This window comes from Hyperolius riggenbachi, chromosome 2 (assembly GCF_040937935.1).
Source record: "Hyperolius riggenbachi isolate aHypRig1 chromosome 2, aHypRig1.pri, whole genome shotgun sequence".
NCBI lineage: Eukaryota > Metazoa > Chordata > Amphibia > Anura > Hyperoliidae > Hyperolius > Hyperolius riggenbachi.
Genome location: NC_090647.1, coordinates 300,511,525 through 300,525,288, shown reverse-complemented (window position 1 = coordinate 300,525,288; position 13,764 = coordinate 300,511,525). Strand labels below are relative to the sequence as shown.

Genomic DNA, 13,764 nt, shown 5'->3' with positions numbered 1-13,764 from the left:
CATTCCCTTGTAATATATATATAATATATATACACTGAATAAAACCCCTTTTGCAATTCAGTTTACAGCAAGGTGTGGTTTTCTAAACATTAAAAGAAACTATTGCAAGAGTACACTGATGCACAAAGTATTCCTAAATACTTGCTATCCTGCATGTACAATTAGATGACCAGAGGAGAAAGTAGAATCCACTATTATTAGATTTACTAAGATCAGCTTGTAACTATAAGGAGATAAAGGAGGGAGTTTTTGACTTAGTAAGCAATGCTCACTTTTTCTGGGTTTAAAACATCTCCAACAGAGACAGCGCCAGCAACCAATAAAACCAGTTTTGTAGAGTAAAAGAGACTTTTAACCCCTAGTATGCAATTGCTGCACCTTATTTCCTATCCATGAAACCTTTAAGTTATATATTAAAGCCTTGGATATCAAAAGAAGTCTCAAGAGACATAATTGAAGAAAAGTCTGCCAAACATAACTTTTGGGTCTTCACTTTGTGTTTCTTTAACACCTTTCCACATTATACAAAACATTGATTTTTACTAGAGGGGGGCTTTAAGGCTGTGGCAGATGCTGATTTGGGAACCCAAGTCTCATCATCCAAAGTAGGCGGGTCTGGGAACCCAAGTCTCATCATCCAAAGTAGGCGGGTCTGGGAACCCAAGTCTCATCATCCAAAGTAGGCGGATCTGGGAACCCAAGTCTCATCATCCAAAGTAGGCGGGTCTGGGAACACAAGTCTCATCATCCAAAGTAGGTGGGTCTGGGAACCCAAGTCTCATCATCCAAAGTAGGCGGATGTGGAAACACAAGTCTCATCATCCAAAGTAGGCGGATGTGGAAACACAAGTCTCAACATCCAAAGTAGGTGGGTCTGGGAACCCAAGTCTCATCATCCAAAGTAGGCGGATGTGCAAACACAAGTCTCAACATCCAAAGTAAACTGATTTGAAAACCCAAGTCTTTTCATCCAAAGTAGTCGGATTGGAAACCCAAGTCTCATGAACTAAAGTACTAATGAAGTAAGAACTAAAGCAGGTTGATTTGGGAACCCAAGTCTCACCATCCAACGTTTTTCTGAGCTAGATTGATAAAATCTGAACCAGTTTTTCAATTTGCCCAGTGTGTACAACCCGTAAGATTGCACTAACAACAACAACTCAAGTGGGTGTAATAATCGTAGGCCAGCATACATTATCATTGTGTTTAATTGGGCATTAGGCATTCAACTAACACAAACCTTCTGCGCTGCCTGAATGAGTAAGCAAGGTCAGTTGTTACAATTTATTCATCCCAACTGAGACTACAATAAGCTGTTAGGTGAATCATCTTTATAATATCAATCTGAAACTGAAATACCAGTTTTGGCTGTATTGACCTTTAATGATGTGTCATTTTTTGCGATATCTTTTAATGAAGTTGATATAGTAAGTTATTGCTTTGACCTATGTAAATTAATTTTGGGAAAAAAACATAAATCACTAGGTTACTTGTTCACTTATTGCACTACATATAAATTGCTAAAGAATATGATGCCATATGTTTAAATAAAAAAGAAAATGTATCTATTATTCAAAAATGTATATTAGAAGAATTGCACTGTAACATTCAAAGCAGATATTAAGTAGATGTAAGTAAGGGAGGCAATATTATCTTTCATGTATGTCCCTTATTTGTAGGGCTCTGCTAAGCAACCAGAAATCATTGTCCTTCTATCAGACAATTCACATGCTTGGCTGTAAAAGTATACAAATGTGATCTGCTACTTTGGTCATTTGATCCCTCAGAAATCTGAAATAATCTGCCTTTAGCAGATTAAAGATCATGGATGGTTTATGTAGCTTAATGCTAAGATTTACATTGGACTCCTAATCTGTAACCATAGTATAAAGAAAGGCTTAAAGTGACACTGACGTGAAAATAAACTTATGATATAATGTATTGTATGTGTAGTACTGATAATTAATAGAACATTAGTAGCAAAGAAAATAGTCTCATATTTTTATTTTCAGATATATAGCTTTTTTCTTCATATTTTCAATTAAAAGCCACACTCTGTATTTTAAACTATAAAACAAGCAGTGCTAATGACCCTTTGAACTTCCCTGCAGTAAAATCTTATCTAAATCTGTCTCTGACTGTTTCTTTGATGTATAAGTGCTCCAGAACACAGCACTGTAGCTGACCAAAGTTGGGTTGGAGAGTTTCTTAAGTCTTCCTGTACTGGAACCAATCTGAGACTCATTTGTTTGCTACTAATTATCTATTTATGTACTAAACATATAATTCATTATATCATGTTTATTTTCACTTCAGTTTCATTTTAAATCATGCTGGAAAAGAGTAAATGGCACTTTAATACTTTATAAGTCATAATATGAGTCACATTTTATACAGATATTTTGGGAGTTATTTCAATTTTCTTTTTAGATTTTAGACCATTATAATGTAATGAATGTTTACTTGTAAGGCATATTACACCTATTGAAATACATATATTTTTCTATTTACCATTGCAATTTGCAGAGCTATATATGATTTCAACTATAGCAAAGATTAGATAATTGCACGCAAGTGAACCTATTACATAATCATGTCTTGAGATTGTATTACTGCCTAGTATAAGGCAAAGCCTGGGTAGCAGATAATTGGTGGGTGCCTACATTAGAGGGCAATCCAACTACCACAGATCTTTAAAATGTAACTGTATGAACATGCATGCTTGGCCCAACAAAGTGTGCATGTTTCTTAACACAGATGAAGGACAGGTGAAAGGACCTGGCCTGACCATGGGGATTAACCAGCTTGGTCAGTAATTTTCCCCACATCCAGATTGTGAATAAGAGGTTGGTTGGCTCTGCAGACATCTAATGGCTTCCAAATCCAGCCATCTTCGCTGAATCTGGTGGAATTCATTATGTTGTTATAAAGGTAACTTAACATTGATCAACTATGATGCAATGTTTTTGGGTATATAAAATAAATTATTTTCTAAAATCTTTTTTTTTATTGATTCTTTACCTTGTCTATCACCTTGAATAATTATGTACAAGATTTCAGTAGACATACCGTACTAATAATGTAATAACGATCACTCCACCACCGTTGCTAGCTTTTTATTGCACCATGCAATATAGTGCTATGGTAACCTTGTGTACTGCTGCCATGTGTGCCCTCTACCCACCCCTGCTTTTGGCACTCATGACAAGATAAGGAATGGACAGATCAGATCAATGTTCCATCGATAAATGACCAAACATCAATTCACGTGCCTTGTATGGCCATTTTTAACACATACCCATAGAAATCTTTAACTCAAAAAAGGAAAAATTAGAAAATAATGAAACACTGTTATTTTATGTGCTATAAATTCTATACTAATTAAAAATTATATAAAATCTATAGATTTATCTGAGGTTGTATGTAAGCTAAATAAAAGGATACAACTATGTAGCTTATAGACAGAAATTAAATATAGTAAAAACAAGTTTAATTCAGTGGCATAGCAGTAGGTGAGGTTGGTGCAACTGCTGAGGTCACAGTTACACCAGGGGTACTTGGAACAGCCGGACTCACCAGAGATCCCCCTCCAACCACTGTATTAACTTTTAATTAGTGCTACACTGGTAATGGTCACCTCTATACATGTTTTGAATAGTGGTAATCATAAAAAAATACTTCCTCCCCTCTCCCCTTCCCCCCCACTTTCCTAATATTATAAACTTTGTCCCATAACCTCCTCTCATTTGCCTATTTGTAGACTAACCACTTTACTGCTCGCAACCTATGATAACTTGAATCTTATCTTTACATAATGAAACCCTAACAATAATCCCAACGTTTGTCCTGGTCTTAACCCTAACCTAAACCCAATAAATTAACAATTGGCTAAGAGGTTCTCAAATGGCAATAAGATTTGCATTCTGGTCTAAGCATTGTACACATTGCCTTGCCTTTGGACTTGAGCTTCAGCTCTAACGTCCTGAGTCTGTAATAAATACTTCCATAAGAAATAGTGTAGCGCCTCTTAAAGGAGGGTGAGATACTTCCATCCCTAACACTAACCTACCAGACAGAATTCTGAATACTAAAAACCCTAACCTAATCCTAACCTGACCCTGACCAGTAAATAAAAGTTCAGCATTAACCTCCCCAAGCAGCCCTAACCTTTTTAATTGATGATACTATTAATACCCACCTGCTGGAATAGAGAATCCTGATAATGATATCCCCCAAATGACTGGAAGCTGAGACCAACTGGTGTGTGAGCCCCACTCTGTGTTGTTTGTTTATGAATGGGGTTTTGAACACTTATTTTACATCCCAGAGAGCACCACAAAAAGAATGAAGCTGACCATGCTCTTTTTTGACCTATCAGATCATCAACATTTGTCAACAACCATGTTGCGTATGGGCCTATATAAACAGTCTTTTAACATTCTATATACTTTGGTAGGCCCTCATACTACACATCTGTTGGTAAAATGTGTTTATCTGATTAATCAAATCTGAACAATGATTAGACCGTGTTCGACCGGAAATACAGACCTAAAAAGTGGTAACAGAGATTTCAGATAGATTAATGTCACACTTAATTGTCAGTCTTGAGAATAATGTTTTATTTAGTAACATCTGGCTTGTGACAAACAAAGAATGATGTAATGTGTATGAGGCCTGGACCCACTAGCAGCTCTTTTCTAAGTACCTGTGATTTAAGTGTTTATAAATAACAACTATTAGCCATACTATGCCAGGGGGGAAAAAACACATAGTTAAGTAGATACTTACTTGCTTTATTTGCATTACAGATGTATTGCCCTGTACATGTTTTGATTTCAGTGTATTTTATATTGTGAAATGGACAGGGGCCATCTTGGGTCCCACAGGCTTCGGCGTCCCCCCTCGCCCTGCCTCCCCCCTTGAATATCCTCTCTTCTCCTCCCGCACTATTACTCAGCAAAGCAGGGAGGAATAAAAGCAGTGCGCACAGACTCACCTCCACATGGTTCCACGTGCTGGAGTTTCCGTCTATACACTCTGCACGACTGCCGGCGGTAGTGCAGAGTGTATAGACAGGAACTCCAGCATGTGGAACCATATGGAGGTGAGTCTGTGTGCACTGCTTTTATTCCTCCCTGCTTCACTGAGTAATAGTGCGGGGAGGAGAGGAGATGCAAGGAGGGATGCAGGGCAAGGGGGGATGAGGCAGAGAGGAGCACACAACAGGAGGGGAGCCGAGATCAGTGACGGAGGACCGCTTCTGGCCCCCCTCTCTGCGCCCTAGCAGCTGCAAGCAGCTAAAGAACAGGTGGCCAATCATAGAAGAACAGAGGTGAGGGACAGAGGCTTCAGCCAATCAGGCTTAATTAGCATGCATTACCACTTCTCTTTTGTGGCCAGCGTACGAGAAAAGAGCATTGGGGACTAATAATCTATTGAAAAAAAAAAAGTGAAATTGATTTTAATCTTCTGAATTGCCTTGTTAGCTTTTTTTTACTTACTTAACAGTTTGTAATAGAGAATTGATTATGGATTTTATGCCTGACAGTTACTCTTTAATAATGTAATGCTGTGGGGATTTTTAAAAAATAACATCCCTCAAGTGGGATCACACACATAGCATTACATTACCATGAGCTTTTCAAATCACAAGCGCTTATAAAAGTGCTGCTAGTGGGTTCCAGGCCTAAACTAGATGATCACATAACCAGAATTATGGTACCCGCAGGATCTTGAGGTATTTGGATTCAAAGCTACTGTAAACTTTTAGGACTATTATTTAATGCAGCGCTACCTATGTCTGTAAAGCTCATGCTATCTTTTGTTTTATATCAGTTTTAATAAACATTGGCTTTATATACATTTATTTATGTAATAAAATAATAAATGTGGCTGTCTTCTAAAAATGGTGTTTAAGTGAACCGTAATAAATCAAGCCTTCCTACTATATACCGTGTCTCAACCTTTATTTCATGTTTGCTTTGTATAATTCACTTCATTATAATGTTATATTGCACTGTTAATTTTCCAAAACTGCAAATGATTTGTTGGCTAGCTGTAGGTGCTTCCCCTTTTGTAATCTGTATACAAATGTATTAAGTCTATAGCCAGATTTAATCCCAAGTGCCTTAATGCTAGGTACATACAATAACATTTTCTGTTAGATTTACCTGCCAGATCGATTTTGTTCCAACATGTCCGATCTTAATTATGATGGATTTCCATAGAAGTTAATTGAAATAGATTGGAAAATCGATCAAAATTAAGATCTGACATGTTGGAAAAAATCGATCTGGCAGGTAAATCTAACAGAAAATTGTATCGTGTGTACCTGGCAGTACAGTCTCACACAAAAGATAGCAAGCTCTTTTCATTCTTATCTGAAAGTTAGACTGTCGTCTGCAGCCTAATAATTAACATAAATACACAGCTGTTAAGGTAGCCATACATTAGGCGACTTGGTGACCGACCGATCAACCGATTCAATTATTATAATAGAATCGACGAAAATCGTTGTCATCAAGTGCATGCCCGACCGACATTTCGGGCTAAAATTGTTCGCATTAGTAGATCGCACATGCTACAAGATGTAGGGCTGACTTCCTCGATAAGGTGCATGGTGGTAATGGCGTGCGATATTGGGATAAGCGTTGAACGGAACGAAGCCCCTAGCTCTGTCCCCCCGGTGCTCAGTGCAAGTGATTACATTACCTGTCCGTGGCTTGTGCTTGTTAACCACGTGGCGCACGTTTATGGAGAACGGAGTGGACCTGGAGCCAGCGGAGGACAAGCGGAGGTCGTGGACAGGTAGTGTTTCACTTGCATGGGCCACCGGGAGGGACATTTAACATTAGGAGGATAGCGTTGGGGCAGCGAGGTGGACGGATGCGGCATCACAACGCTGATTCCTGATCAATTTCAGCATGAAATTGCTAGGGAATCGGTCTGTGGAGTATGGGCAGCCAACAGATCTCTCTCTAATCAGATTTGATTAGTATGAGAGCTTATCTACACAATCTGTTCATAGTATTCAAAATCTGTTGGCCTTTATGCCACATGGAGGTGGTAAAACTGGCCAATCAATGAATCAGAATCATCTTTATTTCGCTAACTACGGCGTATGTGGTATACTTGGCAATAGCAGTACATAGAAAGACAAGGCATAGTCAACATGAGACATTGTACACGGTAAAGATATTAGCCAATCAAAATTGAAGGTGTGTGGGGAATCTAAAATACTTTAGATGTACTCCACAGTTTATTTGATGTTTTGGTCTGATACTATGGATACCAAAACCTCTGCCAGACAGTATAGCAATTAGCATTTTTAGAATGCAACAAAAATGGCTATTTACATGTGTCTCTGAGTTCAGGTTTCCTTTAAATTAACCCCCACTTTTCTTCTCCTGTTTTTCCTTAACTGAAGAATTCATTCTGCCAGTAAAAGTTATCCTAGCTGTGTAGTTGAATGACAAGATATCTGCTCAATCATACAGGTGGGCAGTGGAATGGATTTCAGTAAATTAATTGAATACCAGTCATAATCCTAATTCTGCTAAGAAAAAAAATCTCATCTGTTTGCAAGCGGCACATAGGCAAAAGCAGAACCTGTAAAAAGAAAAGATTTTATTTAGCGGTGTGTGTGTGTATGTATATATATATATATATATATATATATATATATATATATATATATATATATATATATATATATATATATATATATATATAAACCTTAGCTTCCCAGTGGCCAGTATTCATGTGAGAATACTCATGAAATTAGACCTGGAGATTTCATCATCAGTAAATACAAAGAGCTCAGCATGCGTGTCATATATCACAGGAGTTCCCCGCTATGACTAGGCAGTTTTGATTAATGAATTTCAGTGAACTGGCACCTGAGACTATACATAAAAATAATCATATATGAGTCACAAGCTCTTTGCCGTGTGCTTGGCCACAAACCTCTGCTGAGAAGATTCTAGGCTAAATTGCTCCCAGGGCGAGGGTCTTAAAATTGCACCCCCCTTACCCCACTCCCTGGTGGGCTTGAAAATGTTATTTACAATGCAATATTTAGCCACCTAGTATAGGTAGCCATCTATAGGTGCCCCACTGTAGGTTACCCAGCCACAGGTGCCCCAGTATAGGTTAGCCTGCCATATGTGCCCCCAATATCCAGTATAGGTTAGCCAGCCAAAGGTGCCCCCAATAAAGGTTAGCCTAGCCATAGGTAACCCCCTGCTGGCTGTCGGAATACAGTGCAGGAGGGGAGAACAGCGACGGTACATGGGACTCAGGGCAGGGAGAGAGAGACGTGACTCCTCCCTCCCTTTCTATGGGTCTCCCTCCATGCTCCCCCTCCATTTAAAGAGATGCCTGGCAGCAGGGAGTTAGCAATAACTCGCCTTCTGGGCTCCAGACAATGCATATGTGTCACCGGGCTGCTCTCTCTGTGTACATCGCCACTCACAAGAAGTAGGAGGAAGTCCCTACTTCCTGTGAGCGCCTGGAAGGCGAGTTATTGCTAACTTTCCACCACCACTGTGGGACGTCTCTTTCAATGGAGGAGGAGCAACAGGGGGAACCGAGGAGCGGGAGTTGGGTCCCTCTCCCCGCGACTGAGTCCCATGTGCTGCCGCTTTTCTCCCCTCCTTTACTGCACTCCCCCCCCCCCGCCCCCATCCCTCATTGTGCCCCGGGCAGTCGCCCGGCCCACACCTAGAAACGGCCCTGCTTCCTAGTAAGTATGTCTGACTTGAATATAGGTAACCAGTATAAGGCTAAGCCTAACCTTTTGAGAAGTATTTACAGGCAGTGGCAGGTCATGATATTATGTGTGAAAGGTGCATAAAGACATTAATTTAAGACGTTTTCTTTTTGCAAAATGTTTCTTTTACAATTAAATGGGAAATGAACTAGCCCACTCAACATCTGATGATGGGCAGAGAGGTTCACAGATGGCAATGAGCAAGGCTAGATTAACATCTCAGAAGCCTATAGGCTCAGAAGTTCTGACACTCTAAACTGTGTCCTCTGCCAGACTTGCAAACCCTCAAGTCTTGAAGCGAATGCGGGCTAGCCCACCAAGCTGCACTACAAGTGTGCTGGCTGCCCCTGTTTTCCAACTGCCCATCCAGCCTGACCATCTACCAATCTATGGAGCATAGTGAGACTCAGCGGTGACCAGCATGAAAAAACTCAGGAAAAAAATTAATTGCTATGGGCCATAGTGTGAATGCACCTGAACACGTTACTTCTCCCGATCTGTCTTTTGTCATCCCACTTCACGTACAGCATCCCTTCCTATATTCCATGCACAGCATACACATTTTCTAGTCCCTGCAATCCTTTCTTTTAAGTGCAATTCCCCTATTTAGTGTGCAGTCCCTCTCTTAAACAACTAGGAGTGCTGCTAAGATTTTTGTAGCCCTCCACCCTCCAGTGAGAGGCCCTTTCTCCCATAATAATAGGTAGCCAAAGGTGCCCCCCCCCCCCCCCTAGTATAGGTAGCAAAGTGTACACCGGTATAGATAGCCCCCCCCCCCATAGGTAGCTAAAGACGTGTGCCTGCCCCAACTCCCATATAGTACATTAGTGTCAGTGGTAATGATGCTCGCATACCGCCAATCACAAATTTGAGTAAATCTGGCCACGGTAGAATCGAAATCCGGATATGCCATGATCGTGATCTGGATTTGAATCGGAGCTCTGGATTTGACTGGATTTTAGCCGTGATTACATGTAGAATCCATGATCACGGCCGTGATCACGGATTTGACTTTAACGTTAATAGCAAAGCCCCCATACATGCTACAATCACCATTGCATGGATTGCATGGATTATAAAGGTGATCAGTGGTTACAACTTAAAAAAAATAGTTTTTGAGAAAATACATTTTAAATTTTCAAATGAAAAAAGTATTTGTGATTAAAAACTGCCAAAACCCTCCAACTTTAGCGGTTAATAGCAAAGCCCCCTTACTTGCTAGAAACACCACATTTTTCAAAAAGACCTTATAGTTTTTGAGAAAATTGATTTTAACCACTTGAGGACCCACCCTTTACCCCCCCTTAAGGACCAGCGCTGTTTGTTTGGATCTGTGCTGGGTGGGCTCTGCAGCCCCCAGCACAGATCCGCGGCCACACAGAGCGATCAGATCGCCCCCCTTTTTTTCCCCCTATGGGGATGATGTGCAGGGGGGGTCTGATCGCTCCTACCTGCAGGCATGTTGCGGGGGGGGCACCTCAAAGCCCCCCTCCGCGGCGATATTCTCCCCCCTCCCTCTCCTACCTGCTCCCCCGGGAGATCTGGGCTGCACAGGACGCTATCCGTCCTGTGCAGCCAGCGACCGGACGTCCCCTGTCACATGGCGGCGATCCCCGGCCGCTGATTGGCCGGGGATCGCCGATCTGCCTTACGGCGCTGCTGCGTAGCAGCGCCGTACAAATGTAAACAAAGCGGATTATTTCCGCTTGTGTTTACATTTAGCCTGCGAGCCGCCATCGGCGGCCCGCAGGCTATTCACGGAGCCCCCCGCCGTGAATTGACAGGAAGCAGCCGCTCGCACGAGCGGCTGCTTCCTGATTAATCAGCCTGCAGCTGGCGACGCAGTACTGCGTCGCTGGTCCTGCAGCTGCCACTTTGCCGACGCACGGTATAAGCGTGCGGTCGGCAAGTGGTTAAAGTTTCAAAGGAAGTTTCTAAGGAAAAAAGTATACATGTAAATGCGGTAAATACATTAACTGTCATTACCGCATTTAAATGTATACTATTTTCCTTTGAAACTTTAAAATCAATTTACTCAAAAACTATAAGGTCTTTTTGAAAAATTTTGTTTCACCTGTTCCCACTGTTCTACTTAACATATCCTGCAAATTTGGTGTTTATATCATGTAAGGGGGCTTTGATATCAACCGCTAAAGTCAGCGGATTTTGGCGGTTTTAATCATGGGCGTGATCACGGCTAAATCATACATACATATATGCGTTTTTTCATGTGGCCCATAGACTTTCATTATGGGCAAAAATGATAGTGTTTTCCGCAACGCTAACGATTCTGCCTATTGGGCTCCTATAGATACATAGAAGGAGGCGGACCCTGAAACATGTAGTGTATCGACCATGTGAACTCAACGCAAGTTCAAGCCTGAGGAGTGCCTCCTTCTACGTAGCTATAGTATTGGTGGTGTTTAGCGTTCTCGCCTTGCAGCGCTAGGTCCCCGGTTTGAATCCCAGCCAGGGCACTATCTGCACAGAGTTTGCATGTTCTCCCCGTGTCTGTGTGGGTTTCCCCCAGGCACTCCGGTTTCCTCCCACATCCCAAAAACATACAGATAAGTTAATTGGCTTCCCCCTAAATTGGCCTTGGACTATGATACATACACTACATGATACATACATAGACATATGACTATGCTAGGATTAGATTGTGAACCCCTCCGAGGGACAGTTAGTGACAAGACAATATACCCTGTACATTGCTGCGTAATATGTCGGCACTATATAAATAAATAAATTCACTCTGTGTAGCAGGGGTGGTGACCCTGCCAGGAGGGGTGTAGAGGCTCTCCTGGAAAACAAGGTTTGAGCCAGAACAGGCGTTTACAACCCATCCATGTTTAGACTAGTGTGGTCCTAGTCTGACTTTCATTAAAATTGTAGACAAATTGCCACGATCGCAATTTTTTTTTGACAGATCATGCTGTGATTTTATTGCAATTTTAACACAAGTCAGTGGGCCTGTGTTTTTAAATACAGTGCTGATGGACAGAAAAGCGCTCTGCAGTGTGGCTCAGCCCTTATATGCCCAACTTTCCCCTTGCTCGGTTACCATCTGCAGCCATATCATGTGCGGCCAGCGGGAGCGGATAGTGTAGTGTCTGCTCCAATGGTACACTGTGGTCCGGCTGTAGCCTGGGGCAGATGCATAGGCTATATGGGTAACGCATCCGCCTATCCTGGGTTATCCTGGACTACACAGAAGTGCGATCTGCTTACCACTACGAATCCAATGGATCTTTTGCAGACTGACAATTGGGAATGCTGCCAGTTTTGCGATACAAAAAAAATTCAGTTTTACTCTCAATTGGGAACACAGCCTTACCCATGTACAGCATCTCCCCTGTGGCATGTGCATAATTCTGGTCATGGTATTTTTTGTCTATGATCAATAATTTAGTTGCAACCTTCTCAACATGCAATAATAATACTTGTAAGTATGCATTGAGATATAGAATGGTTCACAGCTATTCCTACATTTATTTGATAAATGTCTAAAAAATAAAAAAAATAAATAAAGCCCACTTGTCAGCAGTTACAACGATCCTCTTCCGCCCTCTAGTGGTCGCTGAGGGGAATCTTCCAATACGTTCACATTGAAACTGGTGACAGGAGGAGAAAGGAAATGCTGACGTAGCCTAGAAGAATGTAGGCCAGGCAGGGAGTAACTGTCCAGGGCACAAATCTGCTACCCTTCTTCCTTCCCAACCTCCTCTGCCTGAAGAGGGAAACAGCTTTTTTTCTGCTAATCTACAGACCCGACTGGTAAATCCGTTATTCCTGCTGGATGTTCTAAACAGCGTGGCAGTATGTGCAGTTCTGTGCATGTGATATTTTACACATCATTTGGAATACTGCAAAAGATACGACCAATCCAAATGTGTTTAGTACTGTACTTGTTTATACATGCTATTGTATAGTGGTTTGTGCCTAGATTAACACTTGCTGCTTTTGATTATTCATGGTATAGGAACGTTATAGAGAGTCATTGCATTTTGGGGTTTTATCAAGTACACAAGTAGCAAACAAGTAGGATGTAGTATTAGAGCTCTCACAACTGAATTTGGAGCTGAAGATCCTCATGCAATGTATTGTTGTCTCATTGCATCTTCTGGAGTTATAAACTGTATGCCAGGTTCTTCAGCCTTGTCAGGATCCCTAGAGATAAGTGATTCTTTTTAGGGAAGGAGGAATTGTGGATTTATAAAGGCTTCTTAACAGAACAGTAAATACATTGTATACACTTGAGTAAACTTTAGAAGACATTAAGTAGCAAGCATTACCATCAACATCAAAAGTGTACAAGTTTGCCATGTATGTATCAATTTGATGGTTCGAATTAGATATAGTGGTTAATGGTTGGAATTTAAATGACTGCCTGTGGAAAAAATCTCAAATTAACACCTGCATTTAATCAAATGATATTTAACCCATCATGCCTAATGCACTTGATAGAGCATTTGCTCTGATTATTTTATATAATCAGCCAAAACATCCAACCACCTACCTAACTTTGTATAAGCATTGCTTATGCCACCAACAAGCATTCACCCATTGTGACTCCACAAAACCTCTGAAGGTGTCCTGTGGTATCTAACACCAAGTCATTAACAGCAGATCCTTTACAGACGCAGAACATTTATACTTGGCGGACCCAAAGCACCAGAGCTGCAGCCACTAGGGCACGCTCTATAGGCAGTAGCAGTGTTAGGAAGACTTGCCGAAGGTCTCCTATTGAATAGGTGCTGGTTTACTGAACAGACAGAGCTGAGATTCAAACCCAGGTCGCCTGTGTCAGCTGCAGAGCCCTTATTACACTATCCAGCCACCTCTACAGTTGGATGAAACCGGTAATTGAAAATTCTTGCTGTACCTATTGCTAGGTACAAGGGTATAAGCGTATTAGTGCAACATTTTTCCCTCCCACCACATTTTGCTATAAATAGATAATTTTATACAATTATCTGTGTCCTCGAGGTGCC

The 13,764-nt window shown here is 41.2% G+C and overlaps 1 protein-coding gene across 3 annotated transcripts in view; it reads left to right on the top strand.

Annotated features, from left to right (window-relative positions):
• The first annotated feature begins 12,377 nt into the window (after positions 1 to 12,377).
• INPP5B (inositol polyphosphate-5-phosphatase B) overlaps positions 12,378 to 13,764 on the top strand; it is a 187,539-nt gene continuing 186,152 nt past the window's right edge. For all 3 annotated transcript variants that reach the window (XM_068269026.1, XM_068269027.1, XM_068269025.1), the window contains exon 1: positions 12,378 to 12,547. The gene's annotated coding sequence lies outside the window, so the exon portion shown is untranslated. The remainder of the gene's footprint in view (positions 12,548 to 13,764) is intronic.